The sequence below is a fragment of the Taeniopygia guttata genome, chromosome 6 (genome assembly GCF_048771995.1).
Source record: "Taeniopygia guttata chromosome 6, bTaeGut7.mat, whole genome shotgun sequence".
NCBI classification, from domain to species: domain Eukaryota; kingdom Metazoa; phylum Chordata; class Aves; order Passeriformes; family Estrildidae; genus Taeniopygia; species Taeniopygia guttata.
Window position 1 is genome coordinate 16,114,105 of NC_133031.1, and position 16,517 is coordinate 16,130,621.

The 16,517-nt window shown below is 37.7% G+C and overlaps 1 protein-coding gene across 2 annotated transcripts in view; it reads right to left on the minus strand.

The window, feature by feature from the left end:
• ADK (adenosine kinase) overlaps positions 1–16,517 on the minus strand; it is a 267,429-nt gene that overhangs the window by 23,119 nt on the left and 227,793 nt on the right. The gene's annotated exons all lie outside the window — the stretch shown is intronic.

The window sequence follows — 16,517 nt, forward strand, 5'->3', positions numbered from 1 at the left end:
CCAAGAAATCTTTATAACTACTAATGTCGAAGTTGCTATAATAAACAAATAACCCTAAACAAGTTACAGAGAAATTGCCATTTATAATGCTTTAGTACGTCTGTGGTATGATACAAGTAATACAAATATTAATTGATTTCCATAATAAAAATCTCTTTAGCAGTGGATCTAGAATTCTTTGCAGTTTGCTAAGCAAAAGTGTTGATCAGGATGCAAAGTGCTGCTCCTCAGAGACAGCTAGCTCATTTTCAGTAGAAACAGAGTATGACGCCAAAGACTTCGAATCTCCTGTGGCTCTAGTGTCCCATAGATACCCGTAGGGGAAATGACATCTTCCTCTGTCCTAGGAGGTAAATTAGACTTGTCTTCCCCTTATAGCTCTCCTCAGACATACAAACTGTACCATTATCTGGTCAAGAGCATTTTGATTCAGAAGTCATATTTGTAGTCTCTCACTGAAGTGTGATTCATAGGACTAGAGTTAATAGGGGAAAGAAGGTTCATCTGAATCAACCTGTACACTCATACACATCAACCATTAGCAATGATGTAAAATTAAACACTGTTTTTGCACACAGCATGTATCCTCTGAATCTACACCCAATTCTGTCTGCAATCCTGTTAATTCAACACCACTCCTTTAAAAAACTCTTGATTTATATCAGCACAAGATTGGACTCAGAACTCTGTATATAGTTACAACAATTGTAAGAAATGTAATAGCATTGACTAATGGCTCATGAACATCTTCTATAGGCAAAATTTGTTTTGTTTACTTTATCAAAGGTGTGGGTCACAGTTAGATGTCATTATTTTCTATATCATCACTGCCAGTGCCAAGAGCTAATTCTCTACTTTATTTCTCATATTAAATAATTTTTAGCACAAGTAAACAGAACACTTTACTTAAAAGATGGAGAAACAAGAGGTCAACAGAAAATATTAGTTCTGTTTGAGTTTGTTGCTACTAAAACATTTAAAAAAAAAAAAAATATATATATATGTGCATATATATATATGGAAAACCGCCCTAAAGAACAAGCTGCTGAATTTTTCTGGCATGTGTCACAATGTTTAAGGTTTAGAATGGCAATGAACTCTGTTGAAAAAGCCTTATGAGCACACAAGAGTATTGCCATTTGCCCGCCAGGCACTGATTTCAGAGGCAGCTGAAACTGCACCCACTGAACTGCCAGGCCTGCACTGCTCTGGCTCGGCATGGCTGCTGCAGACATAAGGAACTGCTCAGAGCTCCAACCTCTCCCCTGACTCCTGTCCGGGCTCACACAGGGCCAGAGGACTCGGGAAAGGCAAGGGGTGTGAAGTCACAGGCACCAAAATCAAGAAAAGGTTCTGCACTGCTACAACACAATGACTGTCTGGAAGGACTGTGAAGAGCTCAGATCAAAGTCAGTCCTGAAAACAGAAGAGATGGGTTACAATAAACAAAGCCCATAAATTGTACAATCCTGGTTTTGTGACACAAAACCACATCTGGCCCAGGATATTGACAAAAGTAAGTATCTCTCCCTGCACTGTAAATCCTACATGCATTGCTTTGGGCACTATACATCTTATTTCATCCTCACATATAAAAAACCAAGCCACGCTCTTCCACCATTATTTTTTGAGCTGTGTATAGGGATTAGAAATACAAACAGATCTATTTCTATTTGTAAATAGGTAGCCAAGACTTGTGAACACACACAGATGATGTCAATGTCCGGTGTGAGGAATACATCACAAAGGTGTGGCTAGGTTACAGCGACACGTGTTTTGCTCACACACACTCCTCAGCCTTCTGACACGTGGCTATGAGGACTGTGCAAAAACAAAACATCTCTCAGCTCAGAAACCAGACCGTGTGTGCATTCACTGACCAACACACCAACAGGAAACATGTATGTTTGTAGTTCACTTTGTGGTATTCTACAGATGCATTGTAAACCACTGCACAGCTAGGCCACCAAAACACTGTCCTATGGGAGAATCTTCTGACAATTATCAACCTATAAATCATGTCAATGCAATTCCTACTCAAAAACTTATCAGGGCATTGGCTAAAACAAAACAAAACCAAACACAGAGAGAGGAAAACACATTATAATTTGATTTTGAGAAGGACAAAAACTGTATTCTGCCTCACATTTTTCATACATTAAGCATATTGCCCTAGCGGGGTAAACACACCTGTCAAAACTTGCAAGCTTTCTTAGCTATACCTCAGTTTCAGAGTGGTGAACACAGAAATCACATCATTTAAATAAATGCCATGTTACATGACAGCTTTTTTTATGCTACACGATAATCTGAGAAGCATGGGTTGTCAGTGGAGGCAGAAATGGGCCCAAGGCACTTCCATTTCACTTGAGCATCAGTAAGACTGAAAAGAGAAGGAGTGAGCATTAGGTCACTACAGAGCAGCTCTGAAGGAGATTTTTCTTCTGGGAGAATTTATATTTAGTTTCATAAATAAAATCAGTCCTTTGGAATGAGAGAGACAGCCTTCCCTAGATATAGTACTAAAAATAAGTTAACGTATATATCTGCTTCTTCTTGAAAAAAAAAATTGTTACTAGCTGAACATTGATGAGGTAGCTATACCACAGAAATTCTACAGCACTGCTGTTAAAAATTCAAATTACATGTAGAAATTTCAATTTTTCACCCTTTTATCTCAGAGCTCAGCTCTAGAATTTTACAATTTTTTTTTCTTCTCATTCTGTATTTGTAAGCTCCATGTTTCCTTTAATCAAGATCTCTCAAGACTACCTGTTCATTTTTGAAGAATAAAACATGCTTACTAAATGAATTTTATCCGACTTTGGCAGGTTTTAAATCTATTTAGAAGGTATCACTGCACTGGAGGCCAAAATTTGTTCTAATGTCAATGAGAAAATATCCTACTCTTAAAATGCCAGTTGAAACAGAGAAATTCTCCTGTTTTTAATGGAATCCCTTAAGGGTTGTACCAGTCTAAGATAAAAATCTGTCCCAAAATAAAGGAGCTTATTTTTCCCCTATATTAGTTGCAGATAAATTTTTAGATAATTAAATACCCTAAACTGTGATCTCTGTAGTATCATGTTATTGGTTTAAAAGTATTACCTAACCACTGACATAAGCAGGATGGTAAATCTATCACCTTTTAAAAATAACATCATGCACATTTTGATGTAAATTATGCACCCCTGAATTTGTACAATTATTGACTTCACAGTGGATTAAATTCATTTCCACACAGTTACTGTAATAGCAGCTTTGACAAAGAGTTTCTGGCAAGAGCTCTGGGATCATATGTTTGTGTATGAAGGCCTTTAAAGCATTGCAGTCCCATATGTGCACCCATAAAGGTAACCCAACAGGTTTACAGGCCATGCACTGTTATTTAATGCATACCCCAATGCTTTAAAGTCAGGCTGCTTGAAAAAACCAAAATAACCTAACAGAAGAATCAAAATTGTCCAGCCTCTCTCTCTGCAGAACATTGTCAGATTTCTATCACTGCCTGTCACTCCTGGTTACTTTTCCTTAAAGTATTATTTCTGTAGTTTTAATTTGTTGAATAATTTAAATTTAAGTGATTCCAAAATAATACCCAAAATGACACACATATTGTTTTAAAAGCAATAAAACATTTTAAGATTACTCAAATTTCAGTTGGTGCATACATGTGAGTTCAATTCATTTTCTCTGTAATATGTATTATTCTTGTATTGTCAAGATGACCACCAAGATACGTTCTAGAAGCAAAAAAAATCCTGCTCTGAAGAGTTTCCAATCTGAAAAGCAAGGTTGGTTATCAAGTAAATAGATGTGTATAAGCAAAATATGGACACTCTGCTGATACAATTAAGTTATTAAAACTTATGAAGAAAGGTAAGAAGCAGATACTGCTTTAAAAACTGCAGAGATATGCAGGAAAAAAATTCTGGCTAGCCTACAGAGTGAGATAATTTGAACTGCAACTCAAAAATGTGGAAAAAAATTGGAAAATACTTGTTATTTGTTCCTTAGAAGCATTTCAATAGAAAACATATACTTAATGGCTATTTAGACAGTTTCACTTCTTTTTTTTTTTGCCATCTTTTCCTAGAGGTAATAAAACCAGATTTAAAAAGGAAAGATGTTAACATTTTTTAAGAAAAACTTTCCTTTTTCTGTGATAACAAAATTAACTCCTGTAATTCTCAACTTGCCAAATTCATCCTTTTACCAAGCTTCTACTCAGCTTTGTCTAATCACTTTTCCTCTTTGTCCACATCCTTCACCATCACCTGTTGATTCTCGTTGATTAAAGCAATGGCTGAGGTGTCTACTGCTGACCAGGAGGCTAATTGTAGCCAGTGATCCTAGCACAATTTGGAGTTTTATGCTTCATTCTTTTTCCACATAAATACAAATCTGATCTGCTCGCTGCTACTCAGTGGCAACAGCCGGGAGCAGACGGTGCCAGCAAGGAATAAACTTGCTTGGAAGCAGACCAATGTTTGGAGCAGGATTTTCTGCTGAATGCACTTGCCACACTCAGCTTTTGAGCCTGTATTGATTTATTCATCCAGTCTCTTACTTCTTTTCTGTTTTAATTCTTAAATACCTGTGCATTTGCACATTCAGGATAAAACAGGGGGAGTGGTGCTCTCCTCCTGCCGCCCTGAGCTTTCCCAGGGAGTCCAGCAGTGCCGCCAGCACAGAGAGGGGCTGTCCCTCCCCACCAGTGGATCTGACTCCAGCAAAGGGTGTGCTTCAAGCCTATCCTAGTCCTAGAGTTTGCCTTGGTCTTACAGAGCCAAACCTCCTTTCCCTTTCTAACATACTTTATTTTTTGTATACGTTTCCCTCAGCTACTTGAGATCACAGCTTCACATACTCTCATCTTCTAAAGCAGTGCAGTGTCTCCTCCAGAAGCCAACACACAACACATATCCAGTACAGACATCTAATATGCTTTACTTTGTCCTTTCAAACATCTGTTTTGACTGCACACACACAAGACCATTTTATGTTTTCTGTATGTTACTTTTCACAACAAAACAACTGTGCCTTGATTTTTGAAATGTTCAAGCCTAGACAAGCAGGAAATAAAAAATGATTCTTAGGTTATTTTATAATATTTGGTTTTAGCCAAGTATAAAAATGTCAGTGCAAAGGGCAGATACTTACATTTCATGATGTGCCAGAAATTAAAAGAAAATTGCATTTTTAGCATTCTACTAACTTAAGTGTTTTACGCTCACAAAAGGATATTCATATTTTTGTAACAATTTATAGCAGACAATAGGTATTGTAACCTAATCCACTGCAATTGTGTAATTTTTGACCAAACTGCTGTTGATAAATAACACAAGTATTACGTTATTAAATTTTTTACAATTAGGTGACTAAGAAAGCTGTTTATTGCCTTCCGTTATACCCTCTGTTAATAAGATCGTTGTTGCAGATGTTCATGTGTGCTGCATTGATGTTTAATGGTGCATGATGCTCTAGGTGGTTCCCATAACCTTGCTTTGTCTACTATGAGCTGACTCAATTGATATGATAATAGAGAAAAGAGGTCTGAAACAAGCTGGGCTGTACTGGCACAATTTGCATAACCTTTAAATTTGCCATCACTTGATAGCCAACTGCTTCTAAAAATTCTTATTCAGTTGTCAGTGACGACATTGTACCGTACAAACAGCATTCTGCAATTGGACAGGTGCGGAGGGAAGAGAGGGCATGCACAGTTTACTGCACTGCTGTAGTCTATCAAGAAATGTACTTATTATCAAATTTATAAAGCCAACAATTTGGAGTACAGTTCTGCAGTTCCATTTTTGATCAATTGCTATTAGACACAACGCATGGCCTGGCATCTTTTCAGGTTCACAGTACAGCATCACAGTGTCACATTATAAGGGGCATAAATATTTGGTTCCATAGACTCCTCTCTGATTTAGTTTTGACTGCTAATCACTGGGGCAGGCAGAAGCATCAGGACTGATTAGGAGAGCAGTGAGGGGCACAGGGTAGTGAACTAAAGCAAACAAAATCAGTGTATGCAGCCTCCTTAAATCTGATGCCAAACTACTCTGTGCATTCTTTTTGAACAAACAGTAGTGTTATATCACTGAGTAGGTACAGCCAAACATAACAATATAAAACCAATCCATATTTGCCCTATTCCCTAAATCTGCTGTCTGTATATACTCTATTCCAGGTCTGCTTATTTTACTGTCTTTATTATTCATAACAATGAAAACAGTTATGGTGAAAATAAGAAAGAGTCTGCTTTCATTCACATGGGATCAACTACATAACTAAAGAAACATTATTTTTGGCATCCAAAGATTTATATCTTAACTGCCACTTCACAGTCTATAATGTGCTCAGGTGTGTCAAGGCCAGGTCATTGGCATCAGACTGACATGCACAGCCTATGTTTCACATCTGGCATTTAAATAATTTCCACTTTGCATTATCTCTAAAACCTACTGTGGAAATCACTGAGCCAAACTGATCATAAAATCTCACAATTTCACTTTAGACAATTAACCATTTCAAAGCCTTCCAATTAGCCTCCCACATGCCCTCAAAGTTCATTCTAGACATTTTGTCATCTTACACAAATAAATTCCAAGTCCCCAAAGTCAGGCAAAGCAGGACCCATTCAAATCCCCTTTGTCTGCTTTTTCCACTATCGAGGATCTCTGCTCTGTCCCTCCTGGAGCAAAAGATTTGTCTTCCATTCAGCCATCTACTTCCCACAACCTTCATTGTCTGAAATTGGATGCTACAGCAGAGAAACTTCTAATCAAAGGGTCAGTTCCTGCAGTTAATTTTCATCCAGGGACACCATACATACCCACATTTTACTCTCCTTCCAGTCTGTGCAATTATTCTATAGAGACTATTTGAGCAGGTGAAGATTAGAGGCTTGAAAACATAAGTTCCATCATTTATGGCAAAAGCATGACACAGATAGCTACAATTTAAACTTTTCTACAATGTTCATTCAGCTGTAATCACAAGATGGGAAATAAAATCTCCAGATTAAAGATGATGGGCTACCAGAGTCTGTAGGGCACCTTCTGAGTACAGACTCTGCTGTTCAAACTCCTCTGTGATGATTTGTTATGAAGTGAACTGCTGCCTAGTAAAAAACAGGCTAGCACTGCCAAAATAATGGAAAAAATATCTCCTACAGCAGATAATCTGCCTAGGTGCCAGTGGTCAAAGGGTGCAGTTCTTTGTGCCCCTCACTTCTACCACACAAAGACCTCCAGGTAAAATGTGCTATCAAATCTTTCAGATCACATGAAGTTTGCTTTTTCTATAACCTCTAGGTAAACTACAAAAATTGAATCACAGATTCCAGACAAGGTATAACACACAAAAAACCACATGAATCAGTATAACTGATTAATATTCATTAATGTTTTAAGTTCTCCATGACCATAATCAATAGCCAATAAAGTTAATGAGATCTTTCCACTGATTTCAAAAGACACAGTGTTGAGCCTCAGAGACAGCAACATCACATTCTCTCAAGCACTCCAGCTGACAACATACACTTTGATAATTTGCCTCTTCCCACCCAGAATTTCAGGAATAAACAAGAGATGCTATCTTATTTCAAAGAGCAATATACCATGATAAAAGTCCATATGGAGCATTTAGTATCTTTAACTGAAGAGCAGTCAAGGCCACAGTAGTTACCCATGTTGTTAATGCCAGTATGAGATCCATAAATAAGATCTGTTATTTATTTAAGGAAACACAAAAAAGGCCTGAATGCGTAATCCTCCCAAAAGGTTGAGATTTTGTTTTGCTTTAACTTTGGTCCCTGGAAAGCAGTGATTCTAACTCTTATGTCTTCTAACATATGTAAGCCCATCCAATATATTTAAACACTGATAAGTAGAGTTTTTAGTTCAAACTGGCCTTGACCTTGGGCAGTGTGACATTATCTGAAAATCATTAATGGTCTGAAACGAAAGGAAAAGCTCATTAATAAAAGCAAAACCATATAAAAGTACAAAGGCAAAACAAAAAACCAACAACGCCAAAACAACAAAAAAAGGAAGTTTTATTAAAACTATTGATCTTGACCTAGGGCACTACAGACATTGATCTTCCCACATCTCCACAGGAAAAAAACAACTTAAGCCAACAAATTATTGATCTATTAAGAAACCTGCTGAACAAGCCATACATTTAATTTCTTACAATGAAAAAAAAATAATAACACCAAATTAGGATACTGAGAAAATCTTTTTCTGGAAAATTATTGGTAAAAATTACTGTTGGATTAATTTCATAAAACAGACATCCTGTTAGTATGATTCAACCCTAAAATGTTGGGAAGTGAGAAGTGTATGCACTGTAAACCTTTAAACACAGGTTTCAGATTTCAACTCATTAAAGCACATGTTTTTAAGGAGAAATGGCAGGTGTCCAATACTGAATATTGCAGGAACATCAAATGACTGCACAGAAAAGGACAATGGTGAACTTTAAACTTAAAGCATAAATTTAATCAAAAGTGTCTAGGGTTATTATTTGCTATGCAACAGAATACTATAGATTTGTATTTTCTTCAGCTTTTTCAAATACTCAGAAAGATATATTTAGACTGACATAACATTGTAGATGTAGGAACAGTTGTTGAAAAACCGAAAGTCACCAGAATTCCCTGTTCGGTGTACATGGAGATGGGTGGGTAGGTAGGTGCCATTTTCAGAAAACAGGGATAACCTTGACAAAGTTGCATCAATTACATGTGAAAATCGCAATTTAAATTTGGAAGGTTGTTCCACTTCCAGTGCTTCCCAATTACTGATTCTACTGTTTCACCATCCTTTTTAGACAAATTCTGTAATAAAATTGCTGGTTTTCAGCATATGAGATAATAGAGTTTGTTTCCCTTCTGTGGTTGTGTCTCTGTATTCTTTGCTCTTTGCTTTGCAGACATCATTCTACAGCATTATCAGCCAGTGCTGAAGCTACTTCTATTCCAACTTTGGAACTAGAGTCTTTGTTGCTAGAAGGAAATTCAAAACAAAACACTATGTTTAAATGCCTCATGCCCCCAAACCACTGCAGTTTAGTGGTACTTTCTTTCCAGAAAGAGAATGCTTATTTGGGACTTAATGGCCCCTGAATCAGTATGTTACTGTAAATTTCTTCAATTTGTTCTCCAGAGTCAAGCAAGAAAGGCCTGAAGTGATTCAAGGGGTTGCATTACCAAAATCCTCCTGCCTAAGTCCAGTTTCAATGCTAACTGTGTGTACCTGCTCTGGGGCAGCATCTCCTGCCTATATATACCATTTCTGAGGGAGCAATATAACAGGCACTGTCTTCTTGTGAGTTATTTAAATTAATTTGGGATAGCAAAAACAAAAGTCGAGTGTGAAGAATGGCAAAAGTGTCCAAGATTAAAGGGCTATAGAATTCTTCTTCAATCAATGTAAAAAGGTGCCCATTAAAAAAATTATCTAGCTTTAAATACACAATGATGGGCTCTAAACCACAAATTACCACACCATAAAGAACATTTGAAGTTATAACAGATAATTCTATGAAAATGTCAAATCAATCATAAGTGGCAGCCAGAAAAGCAAGTAAACTGTTAGGAACTATTAAGAGAGGAATACAGAACAAAGAAAACAAAATTAAGCCACTTTGTAAATTCCTCAGGAACTTGCAAGTTGAAAATTCTGGTCCCCCACTCACAAAGACTAAGCAGACCTGCAAAAAGATGCAGTGTAGGGTGGCTCAGGGTGCCAGAATTATGGATCAAACACAGAACAAGTAAACAGAATACGAAAAGAGTCTGGAAAAAGACTAATGCAGGGGAGGTAAGCAAGAGTTCTTCAAAATCAAAAGTAAAAAGACATTGTACATGAAATGATTATGGACTGGCCAAGCAATACAAGCAGCTGGAGGCAAACAGGAACACTCGTAAGTGTCTGAATACAAACAAATAAGAGGATGCATTTCTGTACATGACACAGTCTCTGTGACACTCCTTATCATAAGACATGTATAATAAAATCCCATTCTGGCCTATTCAGCACAAAGACAACATCTCTAGTTCACAAATCTCCAAGAAACATTTTGCAGGAGTGTAACATGGAACTGTTACTCCAGATTTGCTTTGGTTTTACCCTCTCTCCCAAGTTCCCACTGCTGGACACTTGCAAACATCACGTTAGAGACAGATCTTTGATCTGCCTCAGTCTTGCTTCTATTCTTTCTCTCTGTATTGCCACGCCAATATCATATAATTTCCACTACCTAAGCAGTGGATTTATCTATTAATAATTATGTCTCCAAGAATCCTCTTAGAATTACAGTATAAAAACTGAATTCCTAACTCTGTGTATCTGTATCTGAGAAACAAGTACAAAAATTCTTCCTTGAAAGAATAAATACAGACTAGTTCTGAGGAATGGAGTAGGGGCCCATATTTATTGTCATTTAACAAACATGCATTTTTCCACAGCCTAAAGGGGTAATTTTTCCTCAGAATTGTAGAATGTAAACTCACTGTAGCACCTGAAAATGCAGCTAGATTTGATACTCCTTACTACTAATGATTATACATGAATAAGGGATGTCCCATCTTCACTTTCAATTTCTGGGTTAAATTGGTGTATTGATACAGCAGACTAGAGAAGACACCCTTTTCTTAAATCAATATGAATTACTGAAACACACACATGTGCCTATTTACACATGTGTATACATATTCTTTGAGGTACAACAGTTGGCACACTTTTAAGTCAAGATACCTGTATCCAGGAATTCAGGTTTTAATAATGTGTTTCACCTGTCCAATAAAATGATCAGTCTTCCACTCCCACGCAGCATAAAAGCATGAATGGTCTCAGTTACAAAAATATATTACCAGCTATACTATTCATTAATCCCTACCAACAAATGTTAATTATTAATTTAAATTTTGTGGTTTCATAAGACACAAAAAACCTGATTATTTTGAGCTTTCTGACTCACTTGTTAAGCCATTAGGGGACTAAAATGTCCTTTTCTTTTCTAAACCCACTTTTGTTTTTGAAATTAGCCTTTCTATTTATGAATATAAATGGATAGGGAAGAGTGAAAGTGTGTAATTGTGTGAAAAAGAGAGCACATGGTAATAAAACTCAGCTACTGTTTCCCTGGGTACAAGGTACTACTCTGGTTTGTATAAATGCATAGGAAGCCTAGTGATAAAAAAAGGGGCTAGTCAAGCTTTTCCTGTCTGGAAGACCCAGCATGAAAGCTGTAAGCAAGGAAAAAAAAACAAACATATTTTCATACTTCTTAGAGAAGAACACATTATACTCAGTAACTTACAGAAGAGGAGCTGCAAACAGACCCACCATAAAATGTCAGCAGTGTCAACAGCATTACATACTTTTATGTTATATAGATAGGCTTACAGGGAAACATGTTGGTCTGTGATTGCAGCACAACCTGACAAAGAAAACCTACTGACCTCTGTTTAAAGTGAGCTATATGCTTCAACATCAGCCCTCTTTATTCCCCTCAAAAATCATACCCCATAATGCTATTAGGATCTAAGAATGGATCTTAAAATCTCTCATTACTTATCCAGAATGTGATAAACCTTCTTAAATGAAGGGTTTGAAAAAAATCTCCTAAAATACTTAAGATCTAACATATACTTATAAAGTAAAAGGAGTTTCATAATTCAGAAGACATACTATAATTTCTCTTTATTTTAATTAAGATCAGTTTTTAGTTCTATTCAAACATAGAAACTTTAAATTTATGAGCATATCTGCATATATTACCACAAGAGCAGCTGTACTGGGTGACACCAAGACCCATACAGCTCAGTCTTCTGTTTCAGATAACACATGGAGGCAAATGTCTACTATTTCTTCAATAGCAAGAGCTTGGTAGGTAGGCTCCAAAATCTGGTAACATTGCAATTTTATTGTGACATATTACCTTGGCTACACTGCACTGACTTTAATTTATGGACTAGATCAAACAACAATGATAACACATAAAAACCTACAAAACTGTTTCTGCATGCACTATGGGGCAGGGGCACTAATGAAGTTTTAAGACAAACCTCTCTCTTTTTACCACATTTGCCCAGCCTGCTAATAGATTTCCTGAAATATCTCAAGTAATATGTCCCAAAAAAATGAAGATTTAAGTAAGCCAAACCTGAGCTGGCTTTAATGCTTGGATCCTTAGAATCCATTTTTACTGCCATAGTCTAGCAAATGAGGTTATTACAAACATGCCCTTAAATAGAGGTGGTCCTGAAAACATCAGGGGGAAAAAAGAATGGAAAATTCTATGTTCACCCCTGAACATGCCAGATTTCATCATTCATAACTTGAAAAATGCTGAAGTGATTTTCTTTAAATTTGGATTGTTTTTCTTTTCTCTATTAAAGCTATAAAACAAGCTAAGCTTAAAGTTTGTAGCTTCAGCTGGTCTTGAATTATGCAAATATTTCAATATAAAAGCATTTACCATTGCTGAACTAATTTTACTCAGACTTTCTGAAGATTTCCCTTTGAGCCAAGATCAGTCATAAAATGTATCTCACTAAAAGTAATTTGTTTAAAGCTGTTATGAGCAACTCTGACAAACTTTACAGCACACATATAGATAGGACATATATGTTCCTGCCAGAGCTTGTGATTTTTGGTGCATTTCTTAAAAGCTTCAGGTGCTGAAATCAGGAGACTGCACATGTTCATTAAGTTCCCCTGATCTCTCTGCTTATGTATTTCTTGTGGTTATGGCAGAAAGTCTTGAAATGTGAAATGCATCCTGTAAGCTTTGTGAAACCTCAAAATTCAGTCAAATCTGGAATCTCAGGCCTGCTAAGAGGGATATAATGGAAGAAGGCTGTGGTAGTGGGATCAGAATCTTGATAGCCAAGTAATTCCCAAGACACCTGAGGAGCATACACATAAGAAATTAACCCAATACTGTTCTTCAAATGAACTTTTTTGAGCAAGTCCATAGATCCCATTTCCAGCTACCAGTCCCTTTCCCTAAGCATAATCCTCTGTGCTGAAAGGTTTTGTCACAGGTGTCTCTCACAGGCTGGTTTTTCCAAAAGAGTTTTACCAAAAATTCAGTCATGCTGGAGATCAATGATAGAGAAAATTATAATCTTCCTGTCCTGACCTTCCTTCCTTAAGGTCACTGAGGATGTTCAGTACCTCCAAGTTTTTCAGTAAAAAGATAAAATTCAACAAAAAATGCACCTCTGGCTGCCCAGAGGTGTTGCAGACATTCCCAGCCCTGGAAATGTTCAAGGTCAGGCTGACAGGGCTCTGAGAAACTTGTTCCAGTGGAAGATGTCCTTTCCCATTGTGGGGGTTAGGACTAGGTGACCTTTAAAGGTTCCTCCCAACCCAAACCATGCTACAATCCTATGACACGGAGAGGAAAACCTCACACCACAATCATTTCCCTGTGCTCAGTGGAGTCATATTAGAAGGTGACAGTAATTAAGTCAACACTTCATCTGCCACAGCTCCTGTATGCCAATCCTAAACACTCCTTCCCTTCCCTCTAAAACACACTGATCACACTCAGATTAAATTTGAGCTTGCCTCTTCCTTGCAATGACAGAGAACAGGAAGAAGGGGATAGAAAAGGGGCCTTGGGGCTGGAGTACTGGGATGGAGCAGATATGAACAGACAGCAGAAAGACCCATTGCACTCCAGGATAAAGACAGAGAAATTTTTCCTCTGAAAACACAAGTAATTCCGACAGCCAAAGAAAGTGGACTGACAAATGGGAATGGCTTAGATTGAGACTGTTGATGCAGTTTTTGCTTCTTACTGTTTCATTGATCTGCTCCAGCTGCATGGACCTCTAAGCTGTCTGTCAATCCATACCTGACTTCCAACAGCTTGTGGTCTGTTTGAGGTAAGCCACCAGTATTTTTGGTTGACATTAAAACAATGTTGTATATATTGCAGCAATTCCTAAGATGACTAAAAATCTTTGCAGTGTGGCTACACCAGATTTTTAGAGGAAGCTGTTTTCTCAGCTGTCTCAGTCTAAGCTCTCTCTTTCATATGCAAGAACTATATTGTCCACTCTGTTTGGTCAATCTTTTCTTTTGGTAATAAGCTGTGCCCTACTGCCTTATGCTCCGTTCCTAAAATACCTGTTGATACTTCCATTCTCTGGAATGCCCAGGAATCAAGAACTGTTGCCACAACAACTGTTGCCACAATCCTCTCCACATGTAATGACCAGCTGTATCTGGACTTCTTCATAACACACACACCTCTACTGTGCCCTAGAAAGTCCATGCCAAATTTTCAGTATGTATCATTCTGTGCCCCTTCATGAATGGCCTGGCAATCTGCAAGAACCCCTTTTATCCATCTTATTTCCTCTCCTTCCAGCCAGAACTGTATCCAGGTACTCCCCTCATTATTTTCATAACCTTATCCTCATTTGACCTACACAAATCTGTTCAAAGAGGTGCAGCCTCCTCTCGCAACCCAACCCATGGCTGCATTGGCTTGGAACATCCCTAAGAGAGCCTTTGACAGAGCAAACAGAGCTCTGTTACAGGTGTCCTCACAGTCTCCATGCTGCCTGTCTCATTTTGTCATGCATGGGGGCAGGGGGAAAGGGAAGGAGGATGATGGGGGTAGCCATCTATTGTGACTCTTCACAGAGCACAGCCTAATCCAAGCTAGACACAGTTGGCCCTCCTGGTTGCCAGGCACTGCTGACTCAAATCCACCTTGCCATTGGCCAGGACCTTCAGGTCCCTTTCCACAGGGCTCCTCTCCAGCCTCTCCTTCCCCAGTCTGTACACACAGCCAGGGTTCCCCATCCCAGGTGCAGAATCCAGCACTTGCCCTTGTTAAACTTCATAGAGTTGGTGATTGCCCATTTCTCTACTCTGTCAAGGTCTCCCTGCAATCTGTTGAGGTCTCTGCATAAATATGTTGTTCAACATAACAAACATGTTGTTCTTATTATTGTTAACCTGGACAAAACATAAAGCAGAAGGTATGAACAAGCATACCCAAATCCATACCTGACTTTGCAAATACAATTTTAATCTGAGCACAAGCTCTTTGAGACTTTACTGTTCCCTCAGAAAGGCAAGATAAACAAGTGCACACAGCCTGCTTTTTCAAAAACCTTACTCCCATGCATTAGAAAAAGATAATAATTTTATACTGGTAACTCCTAAATGTAGTAATTCTTTTAAAGATAATTTAGAAACTTTTATACATTCCACTGCAGGTTTTAAGTGTAGACCTAGTTAGCTCTGAAATAAGTGTGTTAGCAGCATTCTATGCCATTCTGCGGTATCATCATATGCTAAACTAAGGGACATATTTTCCTTCTTTCATTATTATTTCAATGTGAGGAGGTGGGAAAAAGATGGTCCACACCAAAGAAAAAGGGGGAAAACAATAACAAATTGGTATCTCTTTCGAGAATTGCCCCACAGGCCAAACATTTTTATGTTCTTAATCATTATTAAATGACTTAACATGACACACAGAGCCTGGCAAATGATTGCATCCTGACACAAGAACGAATTACAAATGAAATGAAAGATCAAGCTGTATTAGAGGACTGCCTCTGGGAAATGAAAATCTTTAATTCTCTTTTATTATTGACATTTATTTGGCTGCCATGAATAACAACATAGCAAAGAGATTCAGCTATGCTTGTGCACTGAATAGCTTATCCCACGGCTCAAAACTGCCTTAACATTTATCATGTTTGCTTTTGTAGCTGACACCATTGCATACAGTCTCTATCCATCTCACATTTATCATGCATATAAAGTGCATTCTCTAATTTAAGTTCATTTCATAGCGAACAAACAGCTAAGATTAGCAAGTGTCAGTCCTCAAATAAGCTCCCGGTTGTAAAAATATCAAAGAACGGATTAATGGATTTGTTAACAACTCCAGTTTGAGAATAAAAAAAGTACTCAGTGAAAATTAAATAAGAGCACAGGAGGGTTACACATAAGATTTAGGTTTACTACATTATTACTAGCTCATGTATAAAAACATTTTTATGCTGCTATTTTTCAGTCAAGTGTACAATACTTGAGTAGAATGCCTCCACGTGGGCCATTCACATCAGGCAGTAACTTTCTGGAAAGAACACTTCCATCATCATCAGCGCAATACATATATCCAGCTCTCAATGACTGGTATCCATTCCCTTTGAAACAGTTTGTAGCTAAGAAAATAGGGGAAGGAGCAAGTTGTTGAAGAAAAAATTCCAACTGCTGCTAGAAATGATCTTCATATAGTGACATACCTGCTTAGTGCCTAGCCCTGAAGCCACAGTCTGAAGCCAATTCTGATTTTGAGGCAAATATTGTATGAGTAAGCACCAGTCCCCCAGGTGCAAAGGTTCCTCTACTTCACTTGATTTCCAAAGGAGGAATTCAGACCAGCCTAATAACTCACCTTGTGAAGGAATGAGCTACTAAAATGGCTCACTACAGCACATGTTTTTAATAGCTTTA